The 13,380-nt window shown below is 41.9% G+C and overlaps 1 long non-coding RNA gene across 1 annotated transcript; it reads left to right on the top strand.

Moving 5' to 3' along the window:
* Nucleotides 1–206: 206 nt before the first annotated feature.
* On the top strand, nt 207–11,671 carry LOC125756472 (uncharacterized). Its single transcript, XR_007414530.1, has 5 exons — nt 207–350; nt 1,207–1,335; nt 3,222–3,361; nt 5,694–5,794; nt 10,200–11,671. It is a non-coding gene; the product is annotated as an uncharacterized LOC125756472 (long non-coding RNA).
* The last annotated feature ends 1,709 nt before the right edge of the window (nt 11,672–13,380 follow it).

Genomic DNA, 13,380 nt, shown 5'->3' with positions numbered 1-13,380 from the left:
ATTGTGTGTATTGTGTGTTGTATTTCGTGGTTACTGACGTAAGCGCAAGTATACGCGGTACCAGGCAAATAGTCACCAGATGCCGACCGTGCGACTTCAATCTCTGCGACTGCTTTGTTCGGTGTGACCGACGGACGCGATTCATAGTTTTGAAGAACACCTTCAAATGTTTCCGCACGTCAGTGAGTAGCAGCGCCGCAATCTTTTGTCGACGACGCGTTCTGTCGCCCTGGAAAATGCTTTGACGCTCGGGGACGGCCGGTAGCTCGGCGATTCCTCGCTTGGCGCACCATTGGAAACCGGCGGTCATCTAGCAGTGTACGCTGCCAGCGTATTTTTTATTGCCAGAGGTAAGTGAACGTTACGCTTCGTACATTATGAGTTATTGTTATTGTAGTACGCCTTGTCGCCGAAGAAAATCGCATAACGTGTTGGTAGTGTATGCGGTTGTAGTTGTGAGGATTGGGCTCGCGCATGACATTTGTCAAGAACGTAGTCGGTAGTGTTATAAAGTTTTGGTAATTAGCTCGCTTGCACGCACTGCTCTACGCTAATATTTGCTGAAAGGAGACAACATTTTTGTCAGGCTCACCATTGTCATGCGTTTTATGCATGTCTCTTGACAAATTACTTGGAGTAACGCCGTGAAACCGAAGCTTCAACATCCATTTCGTTCGCACGAGCTCTGAAGGAATAATCATCAGCCACCGTGTGAATCGTGAGTCGGTACAGTGGGAGAAATAAAGTGTATTTAGGGATGTTTTCTTTAGGCGTGCATTTTATTTGTCATTAAGTAACGTGACCCTCAAAAGCGTTTAGGTTAGCATTCTTGGACATTGCTTATCATCTTTCAAGCAATAGATAACATAGATTTGCTAAAAATGCAATTTCTGCAGCATGACATTGTATTTTGTTCAATTGGTTTGCCCCATTTTTATCCTTTATGCACGTTCACCTAATTTGACAATCCGTACTTTCAGCTGAATTTTCAATTGCTTTTAGCACTATATGTGCGTCCGTGTATTGAAGTCCCACCTCTCATCGCATAATAATAGCTTGTGAAGAACGACGCTTGTCTTGAATTAGCCATTTATCAGAGCTCTTCCTCCCTCCTCAAAGGGCAAGGTGCTGCTGGCACACCTGGTTCGGCTTTTCTTAATCTTTTTTTTTTTTTTTAATGCTGAAGTTTTTTGCAACGTACTGCAGGTAGCAAACAGCAGTGCCTCGACAAACAGTGGAGTGCTGACCATGCAGTCCAGAAGGTGGCTGAGGCAAGTATGCTATAGGAGGTGCTTATTCAGGCAGAAGAAATAAGCATCTGTAGCCAACGTAAAGGTAATGTACAAAGTTCCATTTAATGAAGAAGAATCTTGTTTTAAGCTAGTCATGTCGAAGGGAAACAATGAGCGCTAGATAAATGAGATGGAAATGCAGAGTAACAATGTTATGTATGCCAGCAACCAACTTAAGTTTATTCATGCAAAAGGGTTATTTCCAACTGGTTCATTTAGAGGAAGAGCCCACAGTTTCCACGAATGGGCATACCTGGTAGCCGTTGCACAACCTGTTACTGTGTTTTCGCACTCATTATTATGTGCCACTTACTCTTGTGACGTTCCACCAAGGTGAAATTACTTCACATAAACAGCAGCGAGAAGGCTCTTGCTAGCCAGTTCAATTAAGACAGCGTTACCGTAGCTTTTAGTTCCAGTAAACCAGCTAAGCTGTATAGAAGAGCGTACTTCATGTTTGTCACCATGGACAGTGCATTTTGCCTGGGAACATGGCTTAGTTTTGCAAAGGAAAATGTTGCCTTTCTGTAAAACGTGGTACTGGGAAATGGCATTGTGCCAAAAATATTGCCACGTGCGTGCTATGAGAAAGACGAAGACGACAGCGCAAAGGCTCATACGCGTTATACAGGAGCCAGAAAGGACAAAGAAGAAGAACTCGCTGGCGCGCGGTATTAAAAAGACCGACCCGCTGTTATTCTCTCTATCTTGGCGTTACGACCTCTCTCTTGACGTCGCGACAATATTAAGGTTTATGACTTCTTGCAGCACGCATTGTTGTACAGGGATGTTAGCGTTTTCATAAATGCAATGCATGGTGCTTGAAGAATATAGCGGCCCACTTTAAAATTTATAACTTCATGATTTCAGTATCTGGGACAGACTTTACTGTATACGATTTGTTTCTGGAAAGCTTCAACCTATCTTGCAATTCTTCAAGACCAATACTGAATTTGCTGTGTACATTTGGCTGCACATTCTCATCACTTGTGCTAAACAACAGGCTTGAGTGATGTGTGGAATTCCTGTCAATCAATTTTATTGATTACCTCGGACGATCTACTCTGCTTCCCACAGTTATTGGGTGCTTTGTGTGCATGTGCTATGCATGCTAGAAATGAAAACAGGGAATGCAGCTGGCAGCATCAACGAGTACAATGCCCATAGGCTATTATGAGGTGCGAAATGTTGCCACTGCTAGAATTTACATTATGTGTGCATGGTACAGCTGATTGTGTAATTTAGCACTTTCCAGCTACTTACGCAGTTGGAGCAGATGTCGATCATGTTTATTGTGGTATGGCACGGCCACCAAGTTCGTGCATTCTGCATACCAGGAAACCTGACACGAAGCAACATATTGCTGTGATGGCAGCTAAGTGAGAACGAATGAGTTTGTCTTCTCTGTACATTTGTCAATATCATTACACAGGCTTGTTAAGTGCATTCAAGCGGCTTTAGCAATGCACTTGCAGCTACAGAGCCAGTAAAGGCAGCCAATTTCATCATCAGAGTTCACTCTGCAAATCCCACTTTCCATAAAGGGCATTGTTTTGTGATAGCTTAAGGTCAAAACTTGCTCAATTAAACACTTCTTGGTGTCTGACATTACATGAATTATGATAATTGTTATATCTCATGTGAAATTATGCCATTGTTTTTTTTTTCATATTCTTACTTTGCATACACACTTTACGACTGCACCCTCCCCAACCGAATCTTTACTAGTGCTACATTCTGTTATGGGTGAAAACAATTATTGAACTAAAAACCAGGCCAAGGAAAGCAGTATGATGCCCTGTAATGTAGGAGGATGCCGCTATTGCAGTGTTTAGTCTAGAGCTGAATTTAATGAGAAAGGGCAGCAATGTAGGTCATCTGTGGATATTTGCAGACCATAATTGTGTTGTGGTCATTTTGTTATCGCAGGAAGCATCTTCAAAAAGCAGTGCTACAAGGATGTGAGCAGCAGTTTCCCTTCAACGAACGGGTCAAATTCATGGAAGCCACGTGCCTGCTGCTTCTGGCCTACACAAACATGCAGCCACCATAGTAAAGTTCTTGCAAAGGTGTGAGACATCCCTATGCTGCATGGATTGAGCATGTTAATTGCCTGTTTTTTATAGCTTATAGTAATATGTCTACAAGTGTACTTCCTTCTAGTGTATATTTACATTCTCTTAAAGGGCCAGTCAGCAAGCTCCGACTTCTTTTTTTTACACCTCCCAAACAAGCTCGCTAATTCGTACAGAGGGCCGCAGGAATCACATTGTCCGAATGTCAGACACTCCACTTCTAAAAACAATAACCGCACCTCCTCTTCAGCGCTTGACCAGTCCTCTTTGCTAGCGAAGTGGTGTAATGTTGCCTATGAGCAACATTAAGTAACGCTGACTGTTGAATAGTCCTCTGCAATACGAAACGGCATTTTGGCTTTGTGATGATGCAGTATCTGTGGTTGCCACAAGAGTTGCGAATTGGTTTATCTCGCCAGTGCTTTTACTGTGCTTCCTCACCGCACCGCTCTGGCACAGTGGCACATCGAGGAAGCCCCTCTTCAGGACGGTCAGGCTGAGCGAGAAACTGAAACCAGCTGGAATGTTCGTTCTATCCCCTGTGGCTTCATTATTACACCACTTAATGAAAAAATTCATGTGACAACATGTTGACGTTGTACAAGCGTGCAGTTGTCACAAATTTTAGACTCTGGGGTTGTTTAGGGGCCCTTTAGCCTTAAATTATGAATGGTAAATTCACACGTCACGTGGTTTTCTTGCTTTATTTTTTGCAATGCTGATTTTTAAAATAGCATGTCAGCTTCTGTGAGTGGTAATTTATACATTTATCATACAAAACATCCTGCTATATTCAACAAGTGTTATTATAGATTTTTCATGGCACCAGAGCCACCTGCTTTTTGCCGTGTGGCAGCTACATGGAAGTTCATTGCTATGCTGCTTTGTTTAACTGATATCTTTTCAATCATTGCGTTTCACAGTCCAGGGTGTTTGGTGTATTTGCATCTTGATGTGTTTAATATCATACAAGTGATGGATTTTTTCTGTCTTCTAGTGTTTACTTTGCAGCTATTTAACTGTGGTTTTCAGGGGCATATCTAGACAGGAACATCAATTCTGCTAAGCTTTGGTTCGAAAAGAGACGCTGAACAGGAGTTCCTTAGGTGCATGCCCTGAGCACCAGCCCTTTGGATTACAGAAACATCTAAACTGCATAATGTCTGCAGCTCCTTGCTTAATTGCATGTCTTTCTTCAACCTACAGCTCTTTCCATAATCCTTAACATTAACCTACATTACCAAGTGAACATCCCCCGCTGCAATACAGTGGTTATAATGGTCAGCTGCTGATCTGAACTGTGCGGGTTCGATCCTTGATGGAGTGGTTGCACTTTCGGTGGAGGTGCAAATCCTAGAGGTTCCTGTGCTTTTAATTTCACGTTTACATACAGAACCCCATTGTTATTATTACATCAGCAAGTGGACAGAGTGGTAATTCTAGATTGTACACATATTTAGTATAACAGACAGCTGAGCTGGTTGGTAGGTATTCATGTTAAAAAGGCAGGGCATGCAAACATGGACACAAGAGAGAAACCAAGACACCACTAACGCCAACTGGAAAGGTGGACAGTGGCACAAAATAAAGTAGACACAGAAACTTATCTGTGCATGCCCAGGCAAGAGGCGATACCTATCAATCTGGTACGCGCGATAGTCTACGTGAGAGATAACTGCTCAAGCATTTGATTTCTTCTTTATGCTAGTTAATCGACGGTTGGCTCTCTTGTGCACTGCCATTATCGATATGCCAGGCCTCGACAATTGGACGCATTTCTTCATTCATGTGCTTGTACAAAACTGCATTCATCGAATTTTGGCGTGCATTTACGCTCTCAACAATGTAAAGGTAGATTAGGTGATGAGCCTCCAGTTAGTGATCTCAGCATTTGAGGTGTCTTGACTCTCTTGTGTCCATGTTTGCATGCCCCATCTTTTTAACATGTATTCATATAGTGCGTAAGAGAAATAGGTTATCTAGTGAGTTATTTGGAAAGTAAGTTTAGGGCGAACACCAATATAGCAGTGTAAATTAAATTTAAGCGATGAATGCATCGGGCTGGATTAGGAAACAATATAATGGCGAAATATAGCCGTTTGCTCTTTGCTTATACTTGTCTCAGTTTCTTGTCTCGTATGCTTTGACAATGACCAGGTGTCGTGTTGGATGCTACCTATTGGTTATGAGCTATACATAGACAATGCAGAGGCTGTTTGGATGCTTTCTAAACAGCTACCTCATGGGGAGAGAAAAGTTCATTTGGGTTATGTGAGGCATGCTAAAAAAAGTCGACTTTTTTCTGATGTTTTTGTTTTCCTGGCAGACATTCTACACGAACTTGCCCAAAGGCGGAAGGAAGGCACGCACAGATGGACGCACAGAAATCATGGGGCTGCCGTAGAAGCTGTGAATGAGCATTAACCTGTGAGTATGTGTCTTAAACATTTTGCTGAAGCCTTTTATTTTGGCTGAACATTCTTATCGATGCTTTGTATTCCCTGATTTGTAGTGCAATATTGTTACACCCTGTTGCTTTCACAACAGAGCTCTTTAGTCTGGTACAAGGCCCAAAAAGTTCGACCTAGATGACCAAATTGCGGCAGCTAGTTGTTTCCACAATTAATGCATTAGTGTAAAAAACGCAATAGACGGAGCACAAGAAAAAGGAAGACACAAACAGTGCTGTGCTCGTGTGCTCAGTCTTCTGCACTGCTTTGTTTACGCTCTGTCATACCAACACACACAAGCATCCATTTTAGCTTATGTAGTAGTCCAGCTCATACACTTGGTAACGTTCTCCAATGGCAGGATTACCGGATATCTGGCTTGTGAAGTCAATCTAAAGTGCATGCCTGTTCGTGTAGACTTGTGTGCATCCACCGTTGTGATGGAAATTCAGCTGTGTTTTAATATTTTAGCCAGTATAGCTCGTGAATGGAATTTGGAGCTGTGACAGCAACACTTTTAGAGGGGGCGAGTTACTAAATTATTGTGTATTTCTCGATGTTTGCATGTTATAAACACATAGCTGGTTAAAATTAGTCCAGATTTTACGCTATTTCTTAACATATGACCTTCCGTACTGTTCGAAGGCATTGAACCATACGAAATGCTTTGTGCCTTTGTGTGTGTGCCGAAGGTTAGGAGTCATTATACTAGAGATAGATAAAAATAGGTCAGAGGTTAAAGTAAATTTTTCGCAATCAACTTCTTGTGGGCAGTTATTCAGAGCAGGATTTTGAAGTAATTTAGCAATACAAGCAGATTAGTGCTTCATTTTAGTGTCTGACAGTGCACACTGTTTTATTTTAGTACCTATTTGGGTCATTTCACGCCAGTGTGCCAGGTCGTTTTTTGACCATTTCCAATATTTTGTAAAACTGGTGCTGTTATGTTTCAGTATGGGAAGTAGTCATTCAAGCGTTATTTTCGGGGAAAGAATTGCATGATGCAGCAAAGACCTTTCAAACTTCGCATGCAGAAATGAAGCTGTGTCAGGCAAATTAATTGACACATGGTTATTGCGTCGAGCTATTACTACAAAGCATTTGTTTCTTTAACATAGTCACCAATCTTTCATGACTATGATAGTCGAATTTATTTTGATTTCAATTTATGCTATTTGCAGTCGTGAGGAAACATTGCAAAATGCACCATTTTTAAGTATATTGTAAAAAAGACTGAATGTTTCATGTGAAATATTTTCACAGTATGCGTTCAGTGCATATACCAAGGGTTGAAAATGCTGCTGGCAAAAAGAAGCAAAAATGTCTTCAAATTGGCACTTGGAAGAAGTAGTGTTTGAACCCATATTGCGGGCTCTCTTTCACTGTGTAGCAATCCCAGCTAAAATGTTGCCTACACATCATAGTGTGCTTTCCTCGTGCGATAATTTAGACAAAGTTTTTAAGGTGTAATATTATCTTCAAGCGAAAAATAATTTTTTCAAATGAAAAATAACAAGGCTGTGGGAAGTTCCTTGGAGCTTTGCCTTCACTGCACAGCACATCATTGTTCTTGCATGGTATTTCAGACAGAAGTATTGCTTAAATCTGCAACATTTGGACTTGCACTATATCAGCACAGGGGCACCCGCGTGAATCCTGTGCCAATGTGCTGTGCAGCGAAGGTCAAGGAACGAGACTCTGTGCAGGCTAGGGATTATTCACTTCAGTAAATTTTTCCTTGCTTACAACCAAGCAGTATATATTTTTTTTAAATGGAATATAAATTGCCAGCAAAGTATACCACACAATAATGTCTTGGCGACATTTCTGTTTGGAATGCTACATAGCAAAAGCTAAGCTGCAATATGGGTCAAAAGCTATTTTTTCCGACTGTTACAGTTTGGGTGGAACGTTTCTGATTATTTTGTTTTTATAGTAGTTTTATGACAAAGTGGATATCTATTTACTTATTTATTTATTACTTGACAATACTGCTGACACCAGTAAGCAGTATTGCAAAGTGGGCTACAGTGATAAGTTACACATAAAATGATCTTGCTAAGCAAAAACAGGAGCATAACATATACAAAACACAAGATAAACCAAGAACATCTATACAACCGTCTTAAGGAAAATGATAAGGGAACAGCACAAAATACAAAGGCAATGAACTTTGGAAATCAACCTTCGGTATTCCATACGAAAGAATTAGTCTTTCTTCTGATAAATGTTAACATTAGAACTTCAGCATTTTGCAGTGTTTCCTTATGGCTGAAAAAATGTAACTTGAAATGCAAATTAGTAAACTATTTTAGCCATGAAACACTGCCACCTTCAGATTAAAGAAAGAAATATTCTGCATTAAAACGGGAACAAACAGCGCTGGACACGGGACGAAGAAAGAACAATAGACGAGGGTGCTGTCGCCTTCGTCTACCTTTTTTTTTCCGTCCCGTGCCCAGCGCTGTTTGTTCCCGTTGTAATCATGTACTAACCAGCCCAGTTAGGTGCTATCCTGAAATATTTTGCTCTAGTTGCTCAAAGCAATAACTTTGTATAAGTTATCTTGCATGACGCAGTTTCACATCTGTAGATGGATGGATGCTATGTGTGTTCCCTTTAAAGCGAAGCATTGACATGCAAGTGGCCAAGCTCAATTTTTGAATTGGCTTAATGCCTTTCCTACCTGAATTAAATTTCTTTCCTTAAAAAAAACTTATAATAGGTAGCTTATTTTTCGGCATTGTACAAAAGACCCTGCAAGTTTGTTTTTGGCTGTTCTTGCTGCTTTTCCACTACCAATCCTCCATCCGTCTTTTACTGATTTCTCTTGCGGATGTGTTCATCTTTATCAATCTTTCTCTAAGCCTACGGCTTCATGAGAGCTAGTTCCCAACACGTACATGGGTGGACACTTTTACATTTATTTAAAAGGTGGTCCGTCATTTCCATATCTCTCTCACAATCAGTGCATGTGACGCCTACTTACTGGATCTCACTTTATGACTGCATATTCTAAGACAAGATTAACTCGCTTCAGACATTGCACTAGCTTATCATATGCTTCCCTCCTTACTTCGTCCTTATTCTTGCGATAGTTACTCAGAGCTTTTCATTTTTAGTATTTGCTATCCATTAAATCATCTCCACCTCTCTGACATTGCACCTAACGCTTATCGTGCATAAAGTTTAATGCATGCTCTCAGCATCACGAAATTTCGTCCTGGAAATTAGCACTTGACCACAGGTATGATCTTTTTAGCAGCATGATCTTTTTCAACAGCAAAGGAGTTCGTTAAAAAACCACCTTTTATACTTAAAATGGGGATGACTAATTCCATACCTCGTTTATTAAAGTTAACCTCTTTCAATTTCCTTACGCTTGTTCTTTGTGTTGTGCTTGCCTCATGGTTTGCAGTCTTTATGGATCTGGTATATTTAAAGAGTTGAATAGCCGGTCACCTGCTTATGACACTGCAGCTTAAGTATTGCACCCACTATCATTGCCATAGTAGCATTTGGTACAGTAGAGGTTTGTAATGAATGTAACGAGATGTGCAGCTCATGAAATAATTGTTGAACAACGAATGTTGTTGGAGCTAGTGATTCAACAAGAGGACTCCTCTTTAGAGGGGCAACGAATTGCATCAAGGTTGCTGCAACAACTTAGACACATCAATTTGTTGAAACATTGGCTCCAACAACACGCTTTGTTCAATGGTTTGACATTTATTCAAGCCGCCATCTTCAGCTCAACTTTTGTCGCGTTAAGATGTACAGGATATACAACTGTCATGTTGTTTTCTGATAGAATTCAAGAGCTATTGACAGCAAGCCTTGCTTCTCAATTTAATTCTCATCCTTTACGTTTACGCTTTAATCTTTGTCATCTTCAGCCTTATTATATGTGCACTGCAGCAGTAGCCCTTCGCAGTGGTCTACAATTTGCCTCGTCTTGTGCGAGCCGATTCCATTTTATACATGCGCAATTCTTCATTTCTTCAACCACATAACTCTCGGCTTTCTCGGCAGCATTAAGTACGAAAATTGTAACTGTTAAGACTTTTGCTTCAACATCACGACAATAATTGAATAGAATTGGTAATGCACGTAAATAAATACTCTTGCAGTTAGAACGTAGTGTGTTTAACCCTGAGTTCTTGTGTACTATAGCAATAAGTCTTCGTGAAATCATGCTGCTTGTTCTTCATATAATTAGAACGAGTCCAGAAATATCTGCAAAATACCGTTTCTGCTTTTTTGATTTCTGAAACAGTGATGCTAAGGGAGGCCATGTGCACATGCACCATGGCAATGTTTAAATGTGTATAAATTCTGAACATTGCTGTTGCTCTAGGTGTTTTCTTTCAATTCCTTTTCAGACGTACAGAAAGGAGCGAAGTGGAGCTGTCCATGGGCCGTGCACACAGTTTCATAAGCAGGCTTGCAACACTTTTGACAAATATGTTCCTGAATACATCTGCCAAAGTGGCATTTAAAGAAGCATGTAGTAGTGTACTTCACTGTTTATTTGGCATGAAGCAGCAGGTATGCTTCCGTCATCAGCAAGTTCACACAGTACAGTGCATCTACACATGGCATGCTACCCCCACATCTACCAGCTCGGGATGTGTAGCTTGATTGTAAAATGTTTACTTTGACTTAACACAACAATTATTAACAAAATGACATGAAAGTTTTGCCACCTATGCAGGCGACATTCTCGGTATACGCTGCCAAATATACGCGGAGTTTGACCAGTCCATTAGTCGCACATTTCCTTGTAAACATCTCGTAGAGGGCTGCTGTTGTTGTTGCAAGCCAATGCGCCGTGATGAATGAACCATGATTCCAAGATTTTTCTTTTCCTCCGACCTTTGTACACGAGGTAGCATCGTCGAATTGATTAGGTCAAAGTTATGCCTTGTCATTCAGCAGCGTTCAACAAGCTCCGTCTTAGAACATGTTGCATGGGTGGTTTTCGCAACATCCTCTTTGTGTTCTTTAACCTTTGATTACCTTCTTCAACCCATTTCGTCTATGCAAGTTGTGTCGCAATCCCCACATTGTACTTCGTAGATGATCCCGCTCTAATCTTCGGCGGTGTTTGTGTATACCTTGTCCTTAGGACATGTGTTCACAAAGCCCAAAGACCGCACACCTGCGGATGATTAGAGCAGGGTATTCTACAGAGTACGTTGTGGGGTTCATGACACCACTTACATCGGCGAATTGGGCAGGAAAATGCCAAAGACGTTCAAAGAACACAAAGTGGGAATGTTGCTTAAGCCACCCATGGAGCGCATTTTAAGACAGCTTGTTGAATACTGCAAGACGACAGGTTATAGCTTCGACCTTAACAATGCGACGATGCTGGCTCAGGAACGAAGGTGGAGGAAAACTATTGGAATTATGGTTCATGCGTCATGAAGCATCTGCTTGAAACAACAACCACAGACCCATACCGAACGTGTACGTGGACGTATGTGGCTAGTGGACTGGTCGACCTCCGCTCACTTGTTGCCAGCGTATACCGAGACTGCCACCTGCATAGGTGGCAAAGCTTCTATGGGATTTTATGGTGCAGTTGTGGTACAAAACAGTTATTTTGCATTAAGGCAAATGTGCCGTATTATATTGGACAGTACGGGCAGACCATTCTTTAGTATCTTAACGTAGGAGGCACGTAAGAAGACCTTCTTTGAAGGAAATTGTTTTATTCTGGTCACGGAACAGTGCTCTCATTCAAACAAAGTGACGGAGTGCTTTGTTTTATCTGTGGTAACGAAAGCACTTCGTAAGAAGACTCCTTTTTAGAGAAATCGTTTAATTCGGATCGCGGAAAAGTGCTCGGCACCGCTATACCTTCAGCTTTGTCCGTGTTTAGGGGCCAGATTTTTTGCAGTGTAGAGTAGTTGTTCGCCGCCGCCGCTGGTGTCAGTAACCGCTATCGTGCGAAATGAGACAAAAATACCCAGGACCAGATGCGATTTGAACCTAGGCTCTCAATGTGGCATTCGAGTATTTACCATAGAGTCATGCTGTTGCTTGAAACCTCTTTGCAATAAGACCCTAGACAGGCGCCATGTCGGAGAAGGAATCTCGTTAACATGTGTAATATAGCGTGGCGGAAGAGTAAAATAACAACTAGTCGTCACACAATGCTAATTGTGCAAGGAGTGTGTGGTTTAAAGCTTCCCAACCACTGCAATGTTGTCAACCACAAAACTTCATCATCATCGGCCACGTGCAGCATCAAAAAATTCACATAATGCATCACAGATGCGTAGAGATAGCGTCGCTTATCTGGAGAAATACGAATAATTGCATAGTGGGTGCTTCCCTACTTCACAAAAATTGTGATTTGTTGCGTAGTGGATACCTTGCATGTGTAGTTGTATTAGTGTTCCCAAGAGAGTTTACAATGGGCACTAAAAAAATTCGGCAGATCCCACGTATACCGTGGGAGTCGATGTTATGCGAAGCATACGGCGGGTAGGTGACTGTGGCGTAACTTTTTACTGAGCGACACGTTACAAAATGGCGCTAAAGATTTGTATAAATTTGATACGCACACAAATATAAGTTGAAGAGCCGCATATGTGTTATGTAACCAGTTGTTTACGGTTGGGTAACGCTGCCAATGGCAACGTGGGTATTACCAACACCAGAAGCGGTAAGCTGATATGTAGTGCTTATACGTGTCCCGAGAACGCACGCACGTTTCACGAACCCGTGCCCATGTGTGCAAGAAGTTCCTGACAGTTCTTGAACAAGGGCATCATTACCGTGATCAGTGAGCATCAGCAGCTGGTCATGACTGTTATCGGATCCGGTCGTCATCGCGGAGACGAGGGGTTCATGTGTAGTGAAGTATGAGGTATATAGTACAGCTGTTGGAAATTGAGGATGCCTCGATCACTTCGTCGACAATTTGTCTGTCGATAGAGCCGGCGACATGTCGGAACCTTCAGTCACCCTTCGCGTTGGTGAGGTATAGGCCTTCGAGGCTGGTAGGCCTGGATAGTGCTACGTAGACCAACATCAGTGGATGGTGTTTGTCGTATTCGTAGACTACCTGGGCGTATGTGCCCTACGTAGCCTATTCTACAAAGCGGCTGTCAATCAATCTGGCATCATCCTCGGTCAGCATGAGGCCATCGCCCAGCCTCGTAAGACGTGAAGAGGACACTGCGTCGTTCTGGTGGACAAAGTGCACTGTACGGTGCGGTGATGTGGATATCATATGTACCTTTCGTTAATGTAATCCTCCGGGGTCGAGCAATGTTTCAATATACCTTGCTGAACCATAGGAATACAAACGTAATGTTTATGACACTGCTATAAAAGCGGAGCGAACACTGCAACTACAGACGTTGATCTGATATGACGCCTGTATCGTACGAGTACGCATCGTAGGAGCATCATGTAGTGTTTATTGCTTTCTTTTAAAATTAGATAGCCAGCCCCACAACCACAATTGACGTTGCACCGATATTACTCCTGCGTAGACTGTTTTTCCAGACCCGTTTATAGACATGGCGTGGCTCAGTGGTAGAATAC

The sequence above is a fragment of the Rhipicephalus sanguineus genome, unplaced genomic scaffold, assembly GCF_013339695.2.
Source record: "Rhipicephalus sanguineus isolate Rsan-2018 unplaced genomic scaffold, BIME_Rsan_1.4 Seq10031, whole genome shotgun sequence".
Lineage (NCBI taxonomy): Eukaryota > Metazoa > Arthropoda > Arachnida > Ixodida > Ixodidae > Rhipicephalus > Rhipicephalus sanguineus.
The sequence above is the reverse complement of the archived record's forward strand: the minus strand, read 5'-3'. Positions and strand labels throughout refer to the sequence as shown.